Raw genomic sequence first — 19,693 nt, 5'->3', positions numbered from 1 at the left:
TTGCTTCTGAGTTTGTCATTTCCCAAGTTAAACACTTTATACTCATCTGGCTGAAGAGGTTTCAATTTACTCCATTTTAGTTTGCTCACACCAATTATTGTCCATTTCTTGTCCATTTTACCTTGATTCATACTTTTCACATTCTGTGTTGCAACCATGCAGCATTGGACTTTCTTTTCACCTCTGAGTATCTCTAGCCTTAGGCGTCCTTCTGAGTTTAATCTGGTTGCATCATTAGCAACAGCACTATTCATATTTGACCTTTGCTCTTCCCCAGTAGCTGACTGAGTAGTCCCTGGGAGCACTCATTATTGCAGTGTGGGGATTAGAGCAATGTTGTCAGAAGGCTAGACTCTGTTATGAGTCTGGACTCCTACCAAGGTCACCCAATATGGAATGGTCAAAGCTGAGACAAAAAAGTGGAAAAGCGTGCTGCTTATATACCACCCCATAGTGCTTCAAACACTCTCTGTGTGGTTTACAAGTTAATTATGCAAGCTACCCCAGATAAGATACATGTACCCTCTCCAAGAGTAACGTCACATCAGCAGTGGAGAAATTCCTGGAGGGCAGCAGCAGCAGAAGAAAGGTGATAGTGGTGGAAGATCTTTCATAGACAATAGCAGTAACACTCTAACTAACATTTATTAGCACTGTGCAGAAGAAAGCAATAGTAAACTACTATGTCAAGAAGAACTGTGGTTCCTGGGTTCTCCTGGAGAAAAAAATGAATTAAAAGCCTGAACCAAGAATGTTAATAGTATGGTGCTGTTTTGACATAGATAAGCATTTTATTTGGTTCATGAGTTGAGAAAAAAATCCTCAAATGTAGCAAATTTCTTCATAAATTTGTCCGAAAAAAATTAAATTTAAAAAAAAAGCAAATGTGGAGAAAGCAAAACTGACATCTTTATCCATCCAGGAAAGAGCAGCAGGTGCTTACCCCTTAAAAGTCTGGATTTGAATCCCTGCACACTAAACCACATTCGTGGGACCTCCACAAACCAAGCTCCCCAGATGCTTATTACTGACAGTTAAGTGGCAGCTAGCTACAACACAATCCTCTCCCTATAAAGAATGGCTGTACCCATTTATTTTGGCCAATGGTAATTGTTAAACAGTTTGCTTCATTTTTAATAAGAGTGTTCCAAAATGCACATTTCTTTCAAAATTAGATGGAAAGATTTAAGATTTTTTTAAAAATTGCGGGGCAGGCGGGGGGCAAAGTGGTCCTACTTACATGGAAGTATTAATCGTCTTCATTTTGTATGGTTGATATTGCCTTGCCTTTGTATGTGTCTTGTCACAGCCAAGGAGTTATGTTTGAGTAAAAATGAGGAAAACTAAGGCCACTAATGTGCAGTGATGTTAATGTCTAAACTTCCAATTATGATTGGCTTGTAAAACTGATGCGACTCAACATATTTAACACTTGATATAAAATAGGACAGATCTCTCTTCTGTAGTCACTATTTCTGGTAGCTTCCATTTCAGCTGTCAGGGCAGCATTATGTGTTAAAAGCATGTAGGATTCAGTCCTTGCTAAGCAGATATGTGTCATCCCCCATTCCAATGCAATGTTTTTAATTAACTTGCTGAAAGTTTGAGCTAATGCAAATTGACAGGGGTTGAGATTTATTCCAGACACAGGATGGGTACATTAGGTTGCAATCTCAACACAGTTATTGACTTCATTTCAACTCATTTAGCCCAGGGTGGATAAAAATCAATGAGAGAATTTTTTTTTACAAAAAATGGATTTTTAAAATTGTTTAACTTCAGTTGTATTAAATGTCTCTTTCACATAACTTGGTTTAAAATCATATCTCAATGTAATGTAAACGTTTGCAATATGAACAAACTTATTTAAAGCCTCTATGCATCCCCTTTTCAAACAGGGTCCACGAGTTGATAATAAACTAGTTCAGTTCACACATTGTCCCAAACTATGTTTGAGGAGCTTTTAAACTGTGGGCTTGTCTGATGTCTGAATAAAGCGACTGTGATTTCTGATAGGCCTGTAAACCAGAATTAGAAAGTAGATATTGAAATGTGTTTGTAAGCCATGGTTAATGCTAACTACTATTTGGCTTTGCATTTAAATTAATCAACTAACCATAATAATAATAATTACCAGTCATTAACTTAACAAATAAATGTACTGAATTGCTATTGGAGTTTCAGCAGTCCTTCATGCTGCCTTTATTCAGTTTGGTTAAGAGGGACCTTTATGGGCTGGACTGACTGTCAATCTATCCAGAAATAACCAATCATTTATTCCCTGAATTCAAAGAGAGACCTGCCTCTCTGCTCTGTTTCTTTTTTCCTCTCCAGAGTCTGTTGAAGCAGGTGTTAGTTTACTGTTATCTGTTACCAACTGTAAGTTATGAAAACTTTTCATTCTTTCTCTTACAAATCTCTCTGAGTGAGTTATTGAGACTGTAAATGACAGTTGAAGAGAAAAGGGGTGGACTTCTCTGGAGAACCTGTAGCTATTCTGAATCTCTGCACTTTTGCTGTGTAGCTAAATGAATTTAACTAAAAATTTTAAACTCTGCAACAATTGCAACTTTTGCTCCTCCTCCAGTGGCCAATGACATCTAGATCAAAAGTGACCAAAGTGCAGCCCACGGGCCACTTCCTTGCCTGACCCTATTTTAGCTGCTAAATCGCTGAGCTATCAGATGGTAAAAGCAGACAGTCTAAACAATTCAGAATGATTGAAAGGAAAAAATCTAAATTATAATTAGAAGTGAGCAATAGTTTGGGATGAGTTTGGATCCCTCTGTAGTCATGCCTGCCCAGGAGTAAGCTCCATTTAGTTCAGTGGGGCTTATTCCCAGGTATGTGTAAGAATGTGGTTTCAGCTGCATCATTCAGCTAAAGCCTTCTCATCTCCATAAAAACAATTGGGAACAAAAATATATTGACTATTTTAACATAAGGGGTCTTGAATTATATTATCATCAATATTATTAATAGACTGTCAGACAATATATACAGGAGGTTTCTTTGAGTTCATGTCTGTCACCTGTTGTCTCTTCTTCCAATTTACAATCAATCTTTGAAATACTGTACTGAAGTTGAGGAAGGGGAAACTCTGAGATTAGCAGTACAATATATATAAATGTATCAGAAGTAAATCTTACTGAATTCATTGAGATGTGCTTCCAGAGAACTGGGTTTAAGGTTGCAGCTAGATATGGGGACAAATTAAAAAATGGCAAAAAAATCCCAATCCATTTTTATATTCGTCCCCATGTCTAGTTGCAACCTAATGTAATATTTCCATACCACCTTGTAGTAAATAAAATGCTTTCAATAAATTATCTCATTAATTGCAGTGTGAAGAACGAAAAAAAGGGGCTTGTTTTTAATAGGGACGTGAACTTGGGGCTTGAGGCTTGGGATTTGGTACCAAAAACCTGGACTTGGGACTTAGACCCAAAGACTTGCCAACATCCCTGCTGCATACACTGCTCTCTGTACCTGGCAGACACCTTATACACCCACACCACCTGTGCTATATATCTAAAGTCCCAACTGTGGGCAAGCATTAAACCAGGTGGAAACAGCCTGGTCCAATGCCAGTATCTCCAGCATGGCAAGCAAGTGAAAACTCCCAGTTCCTAGAATACTGCTCCAGTTCTACCAGAAATCCAGTTGCTCAGGGTCACTAGAATTCTGTCCCTCTTGTGTTTCTTGCTGTGCAGTGGCTCATCAGTATCCAGCAGGGCATTATAAGCAAGGCAGGTGCATCAACTTCCTCAAGAAGTCTGTAAAGCTGTGCAAAAACTTAGTTTGTCAGAAGGACAACCATCACTGCTTTTGAACAGACGTGTATAGTCTTCATATAACAGCCTCTGTGTCTCGTTTCCAAACTTTCCTTATTTATTCTTTTTGTTGTGCTCCTTTCCACCCTTTACTCCTTTCCTTCCTTTGGCTTCTGCACACTGCATCTTCTCCTTCAGATCCATTCTCTGCCTCTGCCTCCTACATGCATTGCTCACCTCACTCCCAAAAAAGAGAGGCTCATTTGACTTGCCTTCTCTTGACATCCCTTTGTGCTGTTATTCCCCTTCCTTACCACATCACTATCTGTTCTGGTCTATCCATCTCTATTATGCCTCTCTTTCCTTAGTCCCTCCTCTCCACCTCTAATGGCACAGTAGTGGTGTGTGCATGTTGCACAATGTGTTTCATTGCCCCAGGTTAGGTTGCACAGTTTGTTATGTACATTATGAACTTATCACAATGACTGGCTGTCTCCTTCAGGGAATCTGCACACACATATATTTACCAATAGGATTCTGATCATTAGTTTCAATGGGTGAAATCTGCGCCTAAATCTGGGAGCAATTGATTTCAAGGGAAGGGCTAGAGAAGTGCAGGAAAACACCACAAGCAGGAATTGAGATATAGACTTAAGCATTTTTCATCTCAATAATATTTGAGGAAAGACACAAAGTTGTCTGGACAACCTCATGATTCATCTCTAGAACCATCTGTTAGGAGAAATGAACCATCTTGGCTCATTAACTCATGAACGATCCCCTTTTATACATTTGTGTTGATCCATTGACCTGAAGCTTAACCACTCAGATGAAGACACAGTGTGCTGATTACAGATGCTTTTAATTCCACTTTGTGTCCAGCTTGGCAGGATTTGCATCAATACTCAAGAATGTGGTTTTCCACACTATATATATAAGGCAATTAATACTTCAGCCCATCAAATAAACCGGGGGGGGGAGGGATATTAGTTCTCTATCTTCCAACATACTATAAGGCAATAATAATCATAATTACATGCCATCAAATCTTCTGTCTTATGGCAAACCTTTCCAGGGTTTTCCAGGTATAGAGTAGACATAGGGATGTATTAAAAAATGAATCGTGATGTTTGTCAGAAATTGTTGATTAGTGTAATATTTGTCACTTTGTATTCATCAATTCTGGAAGCCCTAACAAATATGAAGTGATGAATATTTACCCTTTTTATTCGTCCTTTTGTTGGGCCTGGGTCCAAAGAGCAAGCTAGGCTGCCGGAACAGATGTTCCAACAGCCTAGTTTGCTTTCTCTGCCTAGGGGCCTGGCAAACAACTGGCTCACTCTCTCTGCCCTCACATCCCACTCCTTGCCCCCTTCCCACTGCCCCCATCACCTCCCTACTTTGTCCTGTTGTTGTTGTCACCATTGTTGCTGCTGGTGAAAAAGGGAACTGACATTCCGGAGGCTAGCTTGATCTTTCTGTCTCTACAGGTGCTGATCAGCTGATCTGTGCCCACAGAGGCAGAGAGAGTGTGCTGGCACAGTTCTACCCAACTAGCCTGCTCTCTCTGCCTCTGCGGGCACCAATCAGCTGATCAGCACCAGTGGAACCAAAGAGATGTTCTGCCCAGCTAGCCTGCTCTCTCCACCTATGAGCTGGGCCCATAGGCAGAGAGAGCAGACTTGCCTGCTGGACCTGCAGCTACCATTCCAGTGCTACCACCAGTATCACTGCTGCCAGCAGGCCAAGGTAAAGAGGCAAAGGGGGGTAGTGGGAAAGGGGTTGAAGCAGGGAGCTCAGCCTTTTTTAAAGATAATCACAGGCTGTCTTAAAAAAACTGATAAACTGATTTGTGGTTTGTTGGAAATCCCTGGGGAAATTCCTCGGCCATGGGTCATCAAGGTTGACGACCCATGAACTATGATGAACTGCCATTTTGGCATTTCATCCTCATCTCTAGTAGAGGGTACTCAAGAGTCTTTACCATTTCCTTCTTCAGAGATCACTCCCAAATTGTGCAGCTTCCCCGAGGCCACACAGGCTGGCTTTTCTGGAAGGTATAGCAAGCAATTGAACCCTTTAACAGGTGCCTAACACACTGACCTATCCCGAAAGCTACTTTAACCCAGAATTTAAAAACAACAACAAAACCTTGAAATTAAAGGAGTGGTATCTCAAATTCTCCTTTTTACAATTTGAGTGTTGAATTTATATATTCCAAACCTGAATCGATTCCAGTATTTTACATCAAATATGCTGGTTTGCTGGAATTATTTAAGGGGAAGAGCAGGAGAACAAAGGGCAAGCCAATTGTGTTAGATGTGTTGATAATCTATTGCCTTAAAATCATCAAAGCATCAGCTTTAATTCTCTCACATGTTCTTTCTGTCACTCTATTTTCCCTTATCTCTCAAAGTCAGTTGCAGGAAGCAAAATGTGGATGTTCCCGAAATTTGGATAGATTTCATTTGGGGAAAATTGTGTTTTCATTCTAAATAGGCCAATCTGTTTGCTGCTTTGTAATGTCATTTACAGTGACATGTACTTCTGTACATCTTTTGTTAGCCATTTTCTTTGGCAAACGACCTGCTTATGCAATCCTTTATTTTAACAGGAGCCATTATTTTATATCATGATTAGGGAAGTTTTCCAGCTAGTGAGTGGCGAGAGCACTGCAAGTGAAAACAACTTTAAATAGATTAAAATAAATGAATTATTTTTAAAATAATTATCCTGAGCTCAGACAGAAGCCAATTTGTTTCCAGTGTCCAGGTTTCATGATCTTGGACTAAGGACAGTCATATGTATATGTCCTCTTTTAGTCTCAAAAATCAATAGCAGCTACTGAACTACAGTATTCTTTCTTTCTTTCTTTTCCTTTTTTTCCCTTTGACAAAATATGCGCTGAGAAAGAAAACATACTGTAGGTACAAGACAAACAGTGTTATTTCTTTTAAAATTTCTAAGGTTTTTTTTCCAATATAGAACATTATAGAGCATTACTGTCTCTCGTGTCTTGTGGAACCAATATATATTGCAGTCATTTATCATACTTGAAGGAATTCAAGTATAGTGGAGTTTCAAAATTCCCATGTTGCTAATTTTGTGTGTGTGTGTGTGTTATGGCAGAACTTAGGGGGGTGTGGGGGGAGTGTAGGTACACCTCCTCTTTCCCATTCTTTTTTTCCCCAAATATTGGCCAGAACACTGTTGGTGATTTATGTGATGCAAGCTAAACTGCATAATGCACTGTAGCACACTGCTGCTCACCAATGAGGAGCCAGTCTTGTTACTAGGTGCAGTTGGGTGTATACCTCATAATGCAACTGACACCTCATTCATTATTAGCAACAATTTGCCACTGTGAATTACGTACTTTGTCTTATGTAATCATAAATCACCAATAGGATACTAGCCAACATTGTTGGTAAAACAGTTGTTCTATAAGAGTCATAAATGTATTAGAAACCAACACAGAGCTGAATGTGGTTCAAGCAAAGCACAAAGCAAAGTATGCTGCTTATGTCCTGCCCCATAGTGCTTAAAGCACTCTTTGTGCAGTTTACAATTTAATTATACAGGCTACACATTCCCCTCCCCCATCAGTGAGCTGGGTACTCATTTTTTGGACCTTGGAAGGATGGAAGGCTGAGTGAACCTCAAGCCAGCTACCAGAATCTACTGGGATCGAACACTGACCATGAGCAGACTGTAATGCTACAGTTTCACCACTGTGTGATTTCTGTGGGCAAAACATTCCAAACTCTTTCTTGAACTCTGAAGGTCCTGGGGACCAAATGTGATCCATGGGCCACGCTTTGTCTATTCTTTATATACAAGGAATCCACAACCAACATAATGATATTATACATGGACAGAGAACTGAAGTTTCTGCTATGGAATTTGTCCCCAAAACAGTAATCTTGGCACATCATTTGGCACAGGTCTGCTTAGAGATGTTTCTAGACTAGCACAGCAGAAAGGAAGAAACTGTTTTATAGCAAGGCCCCAATTGTATTCAAAGTAAGAAAATTTATACTATCACTCCAGTTGTTCTTTAGTTTAATCATTTGGGTGTGCTATTTTTACTGGCCTCTTTTCAGCAGAATATACAATATTGTCCGGAAGGTATAACATGCGTAACAAAACCAAACAAACGAATGGCTTGTGGCATCTTCAGGAAGGTCAGATTTCTTTCGGTGTGAGTTTTTGCAATCCACTTCTTCTATGAAGCAAAAAAAAGAGTAGTCATTGCAGTCTGTTGCAGTAAAGACAACAAAATACTAGATCTTAAAAGAAATGAAGTGAAGGAGAAATAGGAGTTTCCTATGCTTCCTGGGGCTGGCTGGATATCTGGCTGCAGAGCCAGAGGTTGAGAGTTCAAATCCCGGTTGTGCCTTCTGAGAAAAGAGCCGGGCTGTGTTGCCTCGGACAATCTGCATAGAACCAGGATGCTCCCAGAAGGGAATGGTGAACCACATTTGAGTATTCTCTAACTAGAAAACCCTGGAAAATGTCACTGTAAGTCAAAATCGACTTGATAGCACACAATTGTTACTATACTTCCTGGGAGCTTCTGAATAATATGAGGTGGTACAAAGGCGTCTGCAGGAGATGGAGTCAAGCCCAAAATGGGTAAAGTGCTTTAATAAAGTTTGCAGAAAGAAAGTTTCTCTTCTCCCAGCATATCATTCTTATTGTCCAAAGGAGCAACTCTACAGGGGGGGGGGCCTTTGTGTGGCCACAGATGAGTCAAAGAAGGAAAATGGGGAACATTCCTTTCTTATACTTCAGTAAATTAACTTGGAAGCCGAACCAACTATTCAGATATGTAATATGCTTTCACAGGATAAAAACAACTTTATTAGATGCATTTAATTTTGCCTACAGTGCTGCTGGCAGCAGCCATACACACATGGGGTGAGGGAGCAAGGATGAAAACCACAAAGACAAAAAAAAAACCAAAGAACAAAACAGGAGATGCAAGAGGTTTTCTCTCTTCTTTAGAAAATATACAGTCAGTGTCTGTGACACTGAGGTGCAAATCCCACACATATACAGGGCAGCCACTGACAAGATCAGTAATGGGTAATAATCCAATCTTCCTTGATAAGGAAGGAGACAAAATATTAATTAAATATGATTAGGTACTCCATATTAATAATGGCCTTTGAAGTAACTTCAGTAGTAGAGAACAGTCATCAACATACTTGCTTTTCTGTCAACATAATATCAACTGAGAATAGAAACTTCAGCATTTAATATAGAAATTAAATGACATTTGGTCAAAGAAAAATACATAATTATAGACAACTCCAAATCTGAATTGTCATTATCATTATCATTAATTTTTAAATTGTTTTAATTCTTCTTCTTCTTGGAAATACTGCCCATACTTCTATGTCTAGTTGAATACTTGGTAGATTCTGTGTGTATATGACTGGTTGAGACCATTGTTATAAAGTTCATCAGTGCATATTTCTAACTGGAGTCTAAACAAAACATTTACTCTAGTTGCTATTCATCTAAGTTGAGATTCAAACTTGTTTTAGAACTCTTCAAATATATTTTGTTTTTCTAAAAGATATCTTATTGGTAGCACAAGGGGATTGGATTGGGAAAAATACTTTTTGAAAGTAACCAGTTTTGAAAAGCAAACCTTTACTTTCCCCTATTTCTCTAAAATAACAAAAATAGCTACATTTGATTACTGAAGAGAATTATTTGAAGGCTATAAGCCTTATGTAGTTCTCATGCCGTTTTCCTCACTACCCCTTCGACATTCACAAAATAATGTAAAGTTGCTGCACAAGATACAAGAAGAACCAGTTTATTCCTTTTCTATTATAATTATAAATATAACTATAAAGGTGCAGATGGCTACTTCTCATCAGAATATTTAATGCTGGAGTTAGGTACAAGATTATGTTTCTTTGGTGAGTTGAGCAAGGTTTCCTGTTCTTGTACCTTCATGCAATGGTCAACATCTTACTGATGGGCATAGTAAATCATACTAGAGCAGGCCCATAGAATTAGTGGCAATTTGGTGAGTCAACTTTTCCATAAGTTCCATTGATTCAAGTGGGCCTATTCTACCTGCAACTTACTTTAGCACAGTAAAACATCTTTACAACAGGCCATTTCAATCAGTGGAATCTGCCAAGGAGGTGACTCACTAAATACCCATTGATTCAAAAACTATAGGGTGATTTCTTATACTGAGCAACAGGACTTTGGTCATTATTTGCTTGTTTGATCTGTCAAACATGCATAATTCCTGAGACAGACAGAAAGAATCTAACACAAATAGCTTTTTTGAAGGCAGAGGTTTATATTTTCTTTTGGTGCGTTTTTGTTTCTGTCAGGATATTGTGGCCCATAATGTAGAATTTACTCCTTGTACATGAACCAGAGTGCATGAACCAGAGTGTTCTATTAGGAATCCATTTTATAACAGGTGTGCAGCTACAAGATCAGCACATGTAGCTGATGCAAAACTCAAAATGTGTATTGGGTATGATGTAGTGTCTATGAGAGGACAACATGCGATGTGTCAGGAATTGGTTGTTTCACACTATATAAGTGCTGCACACTATAGTGAAATATGAATCTTTGTATGAAGAGCTGCTTTGCGGTGCTGGTTTTCTTTTTTAACAGATAAGTGTATTGTTTAGCCTGCTGTACATAACTCTGCTGTACATATTTTGTAAATGCACTACTGAAAAGGAATATCTGTGAGCCTCTTTACTGCTGACCTGGAAGACTGCCTTGTCTTGGATCCATTTCCACACCCCAAAATTCCTGACAGTTTCTTCCTCCCCCTCCCTGCCCTCCAGATAAGAGCTGTGCTTTTTTAAAAGATACATGTGCACATCAGCAATACTCTTTGTATATATGTACTGAATTGTTGAGAGCCAGTTCAAACAAAGTTTGGTTGACAATTCATTTCCATGGAGAGCAGACAGCACAGTACTTGTTGAGTGTCTCCATGTTATTAGGAGCCCTGATTTTTCAGGTTCTCTAATCATGTACAGATGTTACACAGGCAGAGATAACTCCTCTTTTCGGAGAGAATTAGGCCATTGGGAGTGGGGGTTGGCCTGTTCCTTCTTCAGACAGGTTAGGATTGACCCTTTTATTAAACACCTGAGTAAAATCTTAAATAGTTTTAACTAGTAGAATCTGATCCTATTTTGTCATGACTAGAAAGTCCTCAGGTTTTAAAACTATTTGAAGTTTTGTGTTTATGATTTGACTTAAGGAATCCTGGGCAACTTGTATCAAAGGAACAGAATTCCACTTTGATCCTGAAATGGGTGAGAGCTAGGCTCTCCAATTACAACACTTTTCCAGCATATGCTGGTACTTGCAGTCATATTTCAACCAATTGTTCTGCATTTTTGAGAGTGAGGCAACAATATAACTTACCACAAACTTTTGTGGAAGCATAAGTTTAAAAATCATAAAATAGCAACTTACATTTATTTAGGTCCACAGCACAACACATTATAATTGTGTTGGCATGAAACATAGTTTGGTATATAAATCAGATTTCTGAAAGATTGTCCTGCCAAGAAATTGATGATATGTGCACTAGACTCCTGAATATTGTACTGCCAAGAAACTATCGGTCCAAAGAGCCAAAGTGGCTGCCAACACCACTAAATCTCTGTTCAGACTGAAATAAATTCACCATTTGTGTTGAATTGTAAAAATAATCAATTAAAGATTTAGAAATTAGGTGTATCATTACAGTAAAACTACCACATTAGAGTTGTTGAGCAATTCTAGATTTTTTTTATTGGCTACTTTTTATATCAGCATGTTCAATGTTTCCACTAAAGGTACAGTAGAAGCAAAATACTTCAGTCACTTTTTACAAAAACAGAATCCCAACAACTATTTATTTTTCGGACAGGATGATAAAACCTAATCTAGCAAAAGGGAAAGATGGGGCAGTGTTGTGTGAATGCATAAAAATGCAGGCCAAACAGTGGAACTGAAGATCAGAATAAAATCTTTATATTGCTACATTTCACCTATGTCTTATATCTCTCAGACTTGGTTATCTTACTGCTCTCACCATGCAGAATCCCTGTCAATGTCAGTCAGCTAAAATATATGTATAGAATTTAGTTCATCTTATTCATGTAATCATGCATTACCAGTGTCTAATATGTGCATCATATAGCTGAATAATTCAAACAATGATTTTCTGGTTACAAAACGTTCCTCACTATTTTCAGCTGATACATATCAAGTTGATGCATAGTCAACTAAGGCTTTCAAATTACTCATGAGATGGATTAATCTAATGTGTTATTATTTTCAATAGGGGAACAGTTGAAAGCAGCACACTTTACCTCTCTTTTATTAAATTCACTTCCTTTTTAATAGAAGGGTAAAAATGCCTCCCCTGAACTAACAATTATAGATGACATCATTCCCATTCATTACCCAGAATAATGAGCAATTTTCATTTGTTGAAAACAAGCAGAATCTACAAGAAGCCATCAATAAACAGTGAAATGTTCTGCAGCTATTAAAGCTGCATTGATGTTTCTGTTAATTTTACACCGATTTTCTTGAAATATGACCTTGTCTATAACATGTTAGATGCACATTAAAAACAGCAACCCATCCACTATTCAACCTCTGTGAGGAATACAGCCTGTCAATTTTGATGATCGAGCTTTAAAAATATACTTTTCAGAATTATTCTTCCTCAATTTAAGATTTCTCCCGAATTATTATTATTATTATTGCTATAGTATATTTTGTTATGATCAACCATAGAACATTCTGTTTAGTTTCTGATATAACTTATACAAGCATATATATATACTATAGCAAAAATAATAATAATATCTATATATATATGCAAAATAAGATAATGGTGTTTGGTTTGGTTTTATCTTATTTTGAAAAGAGAACCATGGAACTTATTTGAACCAGTTCTGCCCTGCTTGTCAGCCAAAGGATTTCCCAAAACAGTTTAAAGAGGTGAGGAGTAAGAGAGTTTCAGCCTGCAGGTTTACAATCTAAGAGACAAAACATGAAAAAGAAAAGGATTTGGGGGAGAGAAGCAAAAAAGAAAGAAAAAGAAAAAGAAAACTTGGGCTTTGGATTCTTAGCTTCCTTATTATTTCTGACAGAAAGTGGAGAGATGCTTGTGGGATTTTCTGCCTTGGGTGTAGGACTTCCATATTGCATATTTTACCACATTTTACCCAGAGTCTCACTTGGCTTGGATTCAAATATTTCATTAAAAAAAGCATCCTTAGATATTCTCAATTGTATTGAGAAGTGAGCTTCTCCACATTTTAACGTGTGTTTAACCAAACAGGGAATTCTCATGCTCATGATAGATATTTTCTATAGATTTATAACTGCCAGGGGATCGAACACCCTACGTGCCTGGATAAATACTGGTGGGGAGCTTGGTAGGACTGTTTGCTAGGGGATGAAACAAAACAAAGTACTTGCATAAAGCCACACATTTCATAACTGGGGAATTAAGCGACAATATTTTTGCAAATTTCCATGCATGCAAGAACACATCTCTTCTCTTCAGTGCACTCTCCTCCACACAACAAACAGTTGGACAACTGGCTGGGAATGCCATTTTACAACCACAACAGTCATTAGAAAGAGAGCCTGGAAGAGGGAGAAAATTGTTGGAGAAATTTTTCATCCTATTTGTATCTCCTCAGGAAAATTCTGCTCTCTGTTTTTGAGGTACTATGAATATCTTTGGTTTTGCTACAACATGCTTGGCATGGAAATATTATCCACCTTTGCTAGGCTTTTTTCAGTCTCTTCATGGTCAAATACTGTGGAATTTGATCAAATTATAAAATGGGTTGCCCACATAATGCGAAGGCTGATTCAAATTGGTCCAGCCCTTTTTTGCTCCCAAAGTGACTTATTTCTTTGCCACATTTACTTTTTCAACCCAGAACTATTTGAATGGGCTTTTCCCAATGTGGTTAGTTGTGATACATTGTGATACTGGGGAGATACGTCTGTAGGTGGTATTTAGGTGACATAGGCAGTAAGGGTGTGATACTTAGGACCAAGAGAACATGACCCTGCATTCTTTCCTTTATTCTGATTGTCCTCCAATTATTTAAAAAACAAATTCATACATATATGAAATTAGTGCTAGATTACACTATTACCTTGTATCTGGGTCATTGTTATTATTTCCTGTATTTACACTCCATAAAAGGAGAAGTGGGACCAGAGGAAGAAATTATCAACAGAGACACAACCAGAGGGAAGTGTTGCTGAGCTTTGACTTTCTGGTTAAAATTAATTTTTTTGCTACTTGCATGCAGTAGAAGTACAGAAACTCACAGAGGAGAATAGCTTCAAATTCCCAAATAATCCACACTCTTCTCATTAATTAGCACTTAAAGTATCAATAACTCACTCTGAGACATTTCTATGAGAAAGAATAAAAGCATTACTTAACAGTTGTGAACAGATCAACAGCAAATTAACAATACTGCTTCCAAGGAACAAAAGAGAAGGAAAGGGAACACTCAGGAGAGAGGCGGGGCTCTCTTTAGATTCAGAGGTGGGAGGGAACAATTGGTTAGTGCTGGATAGATTGACAGTCACCACAGCCCAGGAAAGCCCTCCCCAGCCACTCAAACCACAGGTAGTATGCAAGGCTGTAAATGAAACCCCAATAGAAAGAAGGAGGGGATGTGGGCTGGAACAGAAATCACATCATGTCCAATATGAAATCTACACTCCCAAATCAATCAGCAGCCACTGTGTGAGCACTTACTGCCATTTTAAACATAACACTGGCTGTGGATCAAATCACAGCAAAGTCAAGTCACTCAAATTTGGGTTTCCAGTGTAGTCACACCATCAGTTCCATTTTCTCTTTCACAATAGCTAATGGACTCTTGGCTTTTTGTTTTGTTTTGTTTTGTTTTGGAGAGGCAGGAATAATTCTAAATTAAGTTGGATAGTGTCCCTACAGATAAAGGTAGATAGGGGCTGGGAGTAAGTGAAGCAAAATCTGGGAATCTGTATGGCTTTAGCAAACTCACCCAGCTAATTCAGGTTTGCTGCACTGCAATACATAGAACAATACAGATTACAATAAAAGAGAAGTCTGCAATACACACTACAATGTAGACTTCTCTTTTATTCTTTGTATTCCTCCAATTCTGCACAGACAGACAGACAGACAGACAGACAGACAGACAGACAGATAGATAGATAGATAGATAGATAGATAGATAGATAGATAGATAGATAGATAGATAGATAGATAGATAGATAGATAGATAGATAGATAGATAGATAGATAGATAGATAGATAGATAGATAGATAGATAGATAGATAGATAGATAGATAAGGCATCCCTCAGTCTCGAGAGACTATGGTAACGTGCTCTGAATAGACGATTTGGAACAGCATCTAGTGTGGCTGAGAAGTCCAATTCAAGAGTGACAATCCCTTCCACACTGAAGACAAATACAATCTGTCCCCCTTCCAGCACCCTGATTTTGCTGGTTTCAGGTCTGCCTCGTTGCCTCAGCCTGCTGGACAAGTGTCTCTTCAAAATGGGAGAGGCCATTATGTGCTGTCTGCCTCCAGACTGAACACTCAGATGTCAAAGTTTCCCATCTGTTAAGGTCCATTCCTAAGGCCTTGAAATCCCACTTGCAGATATCCTTGTATCACAGCTGTGGTCTCTCTCTGGAACGCTTTCCCTGCACTAATTCTCCATACAAGAGATCTTTTGGAATCCAACTGACAGCCATTCTCATGACATGCCCAAGCCAACGTAGACATTGCTCTTTCAGTAATTTATGCATGCTAAAAATTCCAGTTCGTTCTAGGACTACTCTATTTGGAATTTTATCCTGTATATATAGAGAGAACAAAAGATCAGTCTACATCGCAAAAAGATGTTAAAAAGATCAGTCTACATCCCAATCCCAAAGAAGGACAGTGCCAAAGAATGCTCCAACTACTGTACAATGGCACTCATTTCACACGCTAACAAGGTTATGCTCAAACTCCTCCAAGGTAGGCTTCAGCAGTATGTGGACTGAGAACTCCCAGAAGTACAAGCTGGATTTTGAAGGGGCAGAGGACCTAGAGACCAAATTGCTAACATGCACTAGATTATGGAGAAAGCCAGAAAGTTCCAGAAAAACATCTACTTCTGCTTCATTGACTATGCAGAAGCCTTTGACTGTGTGGACCACAGCAAACTATGGCGAGTCCTTAAAGAAATGGGAGTGCCTGAATACCTTATCTATCTACTGAGAAACCTATATGTGGGACAGGAAGCAACAGTTAGAACTGGATATGGAACAATTGATTGGTTCAAAATTGGGAAAGGAGTATGACAAGGCTGTATATTGTCCCCCGGCTTATTTATCTTATATGCAGAATACATCATGCAGAAGGCTGGACTGGAGGAATCTCAAACCAGAATTAAGATTGCCGGAAGAAATATCAGCAACCTCAGATTGCAGATGATGCCACTCTGATGGCAGAAAGTGAGGAAGAATTAAAGAACCTCTTAATGAGGGTGAAAGATGAGAGCACAAAAATGGTCTGAAGCACAACATCAAAAAAACCCCAAAAACTAAGTTCATGGCCACTGATCTCATATTTTCCTGGAAAATAGAAGATATGGAGGCAGTGACAGATTTTACTTTCTTGGGCTCCATGATCATGGCAGATGGTGACAGCAGCCTCGAAATTAAAAGATGCCTGCTTCTTGGGAGGAAAGCAGTGACAAACCTAGACAGCATCTTAAAAAGCAGAGACATCACCTTGCCGACAAAGGTCTGCATCGTCAAAGCTATGGTTTTTCCAGTAGCAATGTATGGAAGTGAGAGCTGGGACCATAAAGAAGGCTGACTGCCGAAGAATTGATGCTTTTGGATTGTGGTGTTGGAGGAGACTCTTGAGAGTCTCCTGGACTGCAAAGAGAACAACCCTATCCATTTTGAAGGAAATCAACCCTGAGTGCTCACTGGAAGGACAGATTCTGAAGCTGAGGCTTCAATACTTTGGCCATTTCATGAGAGGAGAAGACTCCTTGGAAAAGCCCCTGATGTTGGTAAAGTGTGAGGGCAAGAGGAGAAGGGAACGACAGAGGATGAGATGGTTGGACAGTGTCATTGAAGCTACCAACAAGAATTTGACCAAACTCTGGGAGTCAATGGAAGATAGGAGGGCCTGACGTGCTCTGGTCCATGAGGTCACGAAGAGTCAGACATGACTTAACGACTAAACAACAACAATATTTGTGTCTTGCTCTACTTTTAAGAACAGTGACCTTTTTCCCTCAGGGTAATGTGGTGACCTACTTTGGACTTAGAGGCAGAAATCTATTTAAGCACTTCCACCCAGCTGTGAAACTGTTCTTGACAGACTTTGTTACTTGGGAGTAACACACATGAGTCACTGTAGGGATCACACATAAAAAAGCCAATAAATGATTTGCCAGCATCCATGTTATTGGGCTGACTTCAACATGTTTTCAAGAACCATGGGTCTTGAACTAATGGGCCTAGCCACCAAACTCTAGGGTGAGCAAATTTATTATTTCTTTGTATTATAACCCATCTTTCTTTCATGCCCAAGCCAGGGGACGTTGTTCCCTTCCTCTGCCTTTTATCATCACAGCAATCTTACGGGGTCGGTGAGGCTGCTCGAGTATTGATTCACAACCTTGGGTCCTGAGATGTTTTTGGACTAAAACTCCCAGAAGCCTTCACCACTAGCTGTCCTGGCCAGGATTTCATCAGGGTGCCAAAATTGGAACTACGGTGCTAGAGAATAAACAAGCAAAGGCCATTGCATGGCTCAGTGGGAACTTAAACTAGGATTTCCCAAACCCCTGTCCAGTATTATAACCATTATACTGCACTGCCTCTGTAGGCAATTCACTATAAAATAAACTGTACTGAATATGCTTGAAGAAGCATTATTGACATTCTGAAGCCCTAGATTCAGGGCTTCCTTGTATCTTTTATAAAGTATAAATGTGTTGCAATATCCTGGTAGGAAGTTGAATTGCACAGCTTTGATGCCTTTTCATGCCTTTGACTGGAGTTCTACAAAGCATTACCTCTCAAGCACAAACCTGCAACACCAAAGAAACCACTGTTTGTTGATGCACACAGCTGACCTCACTCTTTGAAGCACTTTAAACGCTAGAGATTAAACCAAGGGCTCTAACAATGTTAACATCCTCAATGGATAGTGTGTCAGAGGAGCCCTGAAATGGTACAGAGAGACTTTGCTCCCTTCTCCCCTAAAACTATTTGTTAAACCACTGTATTGTAGCAATTACCTGAGCTACATCCTCTGATTTTCTACTGGCATTCTTCTAAAGCCAACTCAAGATAATATTTTGGTGCACTTAAAAGGGGGGAAAGATGGGCTATCTGCCATCTTGAGACTACTTTTGCTTATCTCATTTTGTAGCTTGGTTCTGACATTGCAGTCTTGTCCATGCAGAACAAACAACAGCCACCACCCTCATAAACTGAATTGCAGTTTCGACCAGAGGTTTCCAAATTAGGGCATCAACATGTCCAGGTATGTATCAGATGATGAGCTTCAAGAGAAATGTGCACAAAGATTGAAATATTTTCTCATCAAACCATGTTTAAACAATTGTGTTTTCTACTGTCCACCATTCTGGAAACAAAGAAAGGGAAAGGGAAATAAATTGTAGGAATAAATTTAGTGGTTTCTGTATAGGGAGTTCATATGAGTGCAGGCTGATAGCTGATGAAGAGATTTGGGGCCATATATGAATTGGAATCAGAGTATGTAGCTGCATGTGTATTAGCTAGCAGGTCCTATAGTGATGAAACCCAAAATGGAACAGGACCTAGTAGTAAACATCATAAAGGAAGAGGCTAGAAAAAAGGGTAGGAAGATAGAGCAGAAAGTCTTAATAGGTAGAAGCAGAGCTTCTTTCTTTTTTTGCATGGTAGATCCCAGAATCTTCTAGCAAGCATGGGATTCTGGGAGTTGTAGAAAAAAATTAGCAGAGTCCTGTGTCACAGTGGTTAAACTACAGTACTGCAGCTGAGACTCTGCTCATAATTTGAGTTCAGTCCTGACAGGCTCAGGCAGCCAGCTCAAGGTTGACTCAACCTTCCATCCTTCTGAGGTTAGTAAAGTGAATGCCCAGCTTGCTGGGGGAGGGGACAATGCATAATTAAATTGTAAACCACCTAGAGAGTGCTTTAAGTGCACTGGGTACTGGTATATAAGCAGTACCCTTTAAAATTTCCAAGCTTTGAGAGAAGCCACAGTGAAATTTATTTGTGGGGGTATAGAGTGTGGGGGATTAGGATGTAGTTAGCATCATGTTCTTTACTTCAAAATAACTAAATGAGATTGCTAATTGCATCAGGGAAGTTGGAGCAGGGGCAGATTTATTATCCACCTGTATCATTTCTCCAGTGGATCTGTTATTGACTCTAGTTAGGGGAAATGCTTTACACTTCCACCCCCACACACACACACACATACACACACTCAAAAGGGCCAGTAGCAACTTCAGGATCTGAGATGTCAGCTGAATGAGGTGGGAAGGTTTAAGCCACCACTCTCCCAATGCTACTTCCTTGGTTCAATTAGCAGCACTCATAACTGCTTTGCTGTACAGAAAAAAGATTTGGGAGTAACAGTTACAGATTTCCTACCACATGTGACCCTGACAGAAACCTTTCTCCCTGGAATACCTCTGTTACTTCTTGAAATTGCAGAAATCACTGCAATGCTGCCCTTTTATTGTAACATAAAAGGTAATATTCTTTCCTGCAGTGTTTTTAGGGCACATACATCATGTGAGCAAAGCCCCCAACTCTGAGAAGGAAGGTCTGCACCCACAGAAGGTGGGTCTGCACAG

This window comes from Pogona vitticeps, chromosome 4 (genome assembly GCF_051106095.1).
Source record: "Pogona vitticeps strain Pit_001003342236 chromosome 4, PviZW2.1, whole genome shotgun sequence".
NCBI classification, from domain to species: domain Eukaryota; kingdom Metazoa; phylum Chordata; class Lepidosauria; order Squamata; family Agamidae; genus Pogona; species Pogona vitticeps.
Note: the sequence above shows the minus strand (reverse complement) of the source record.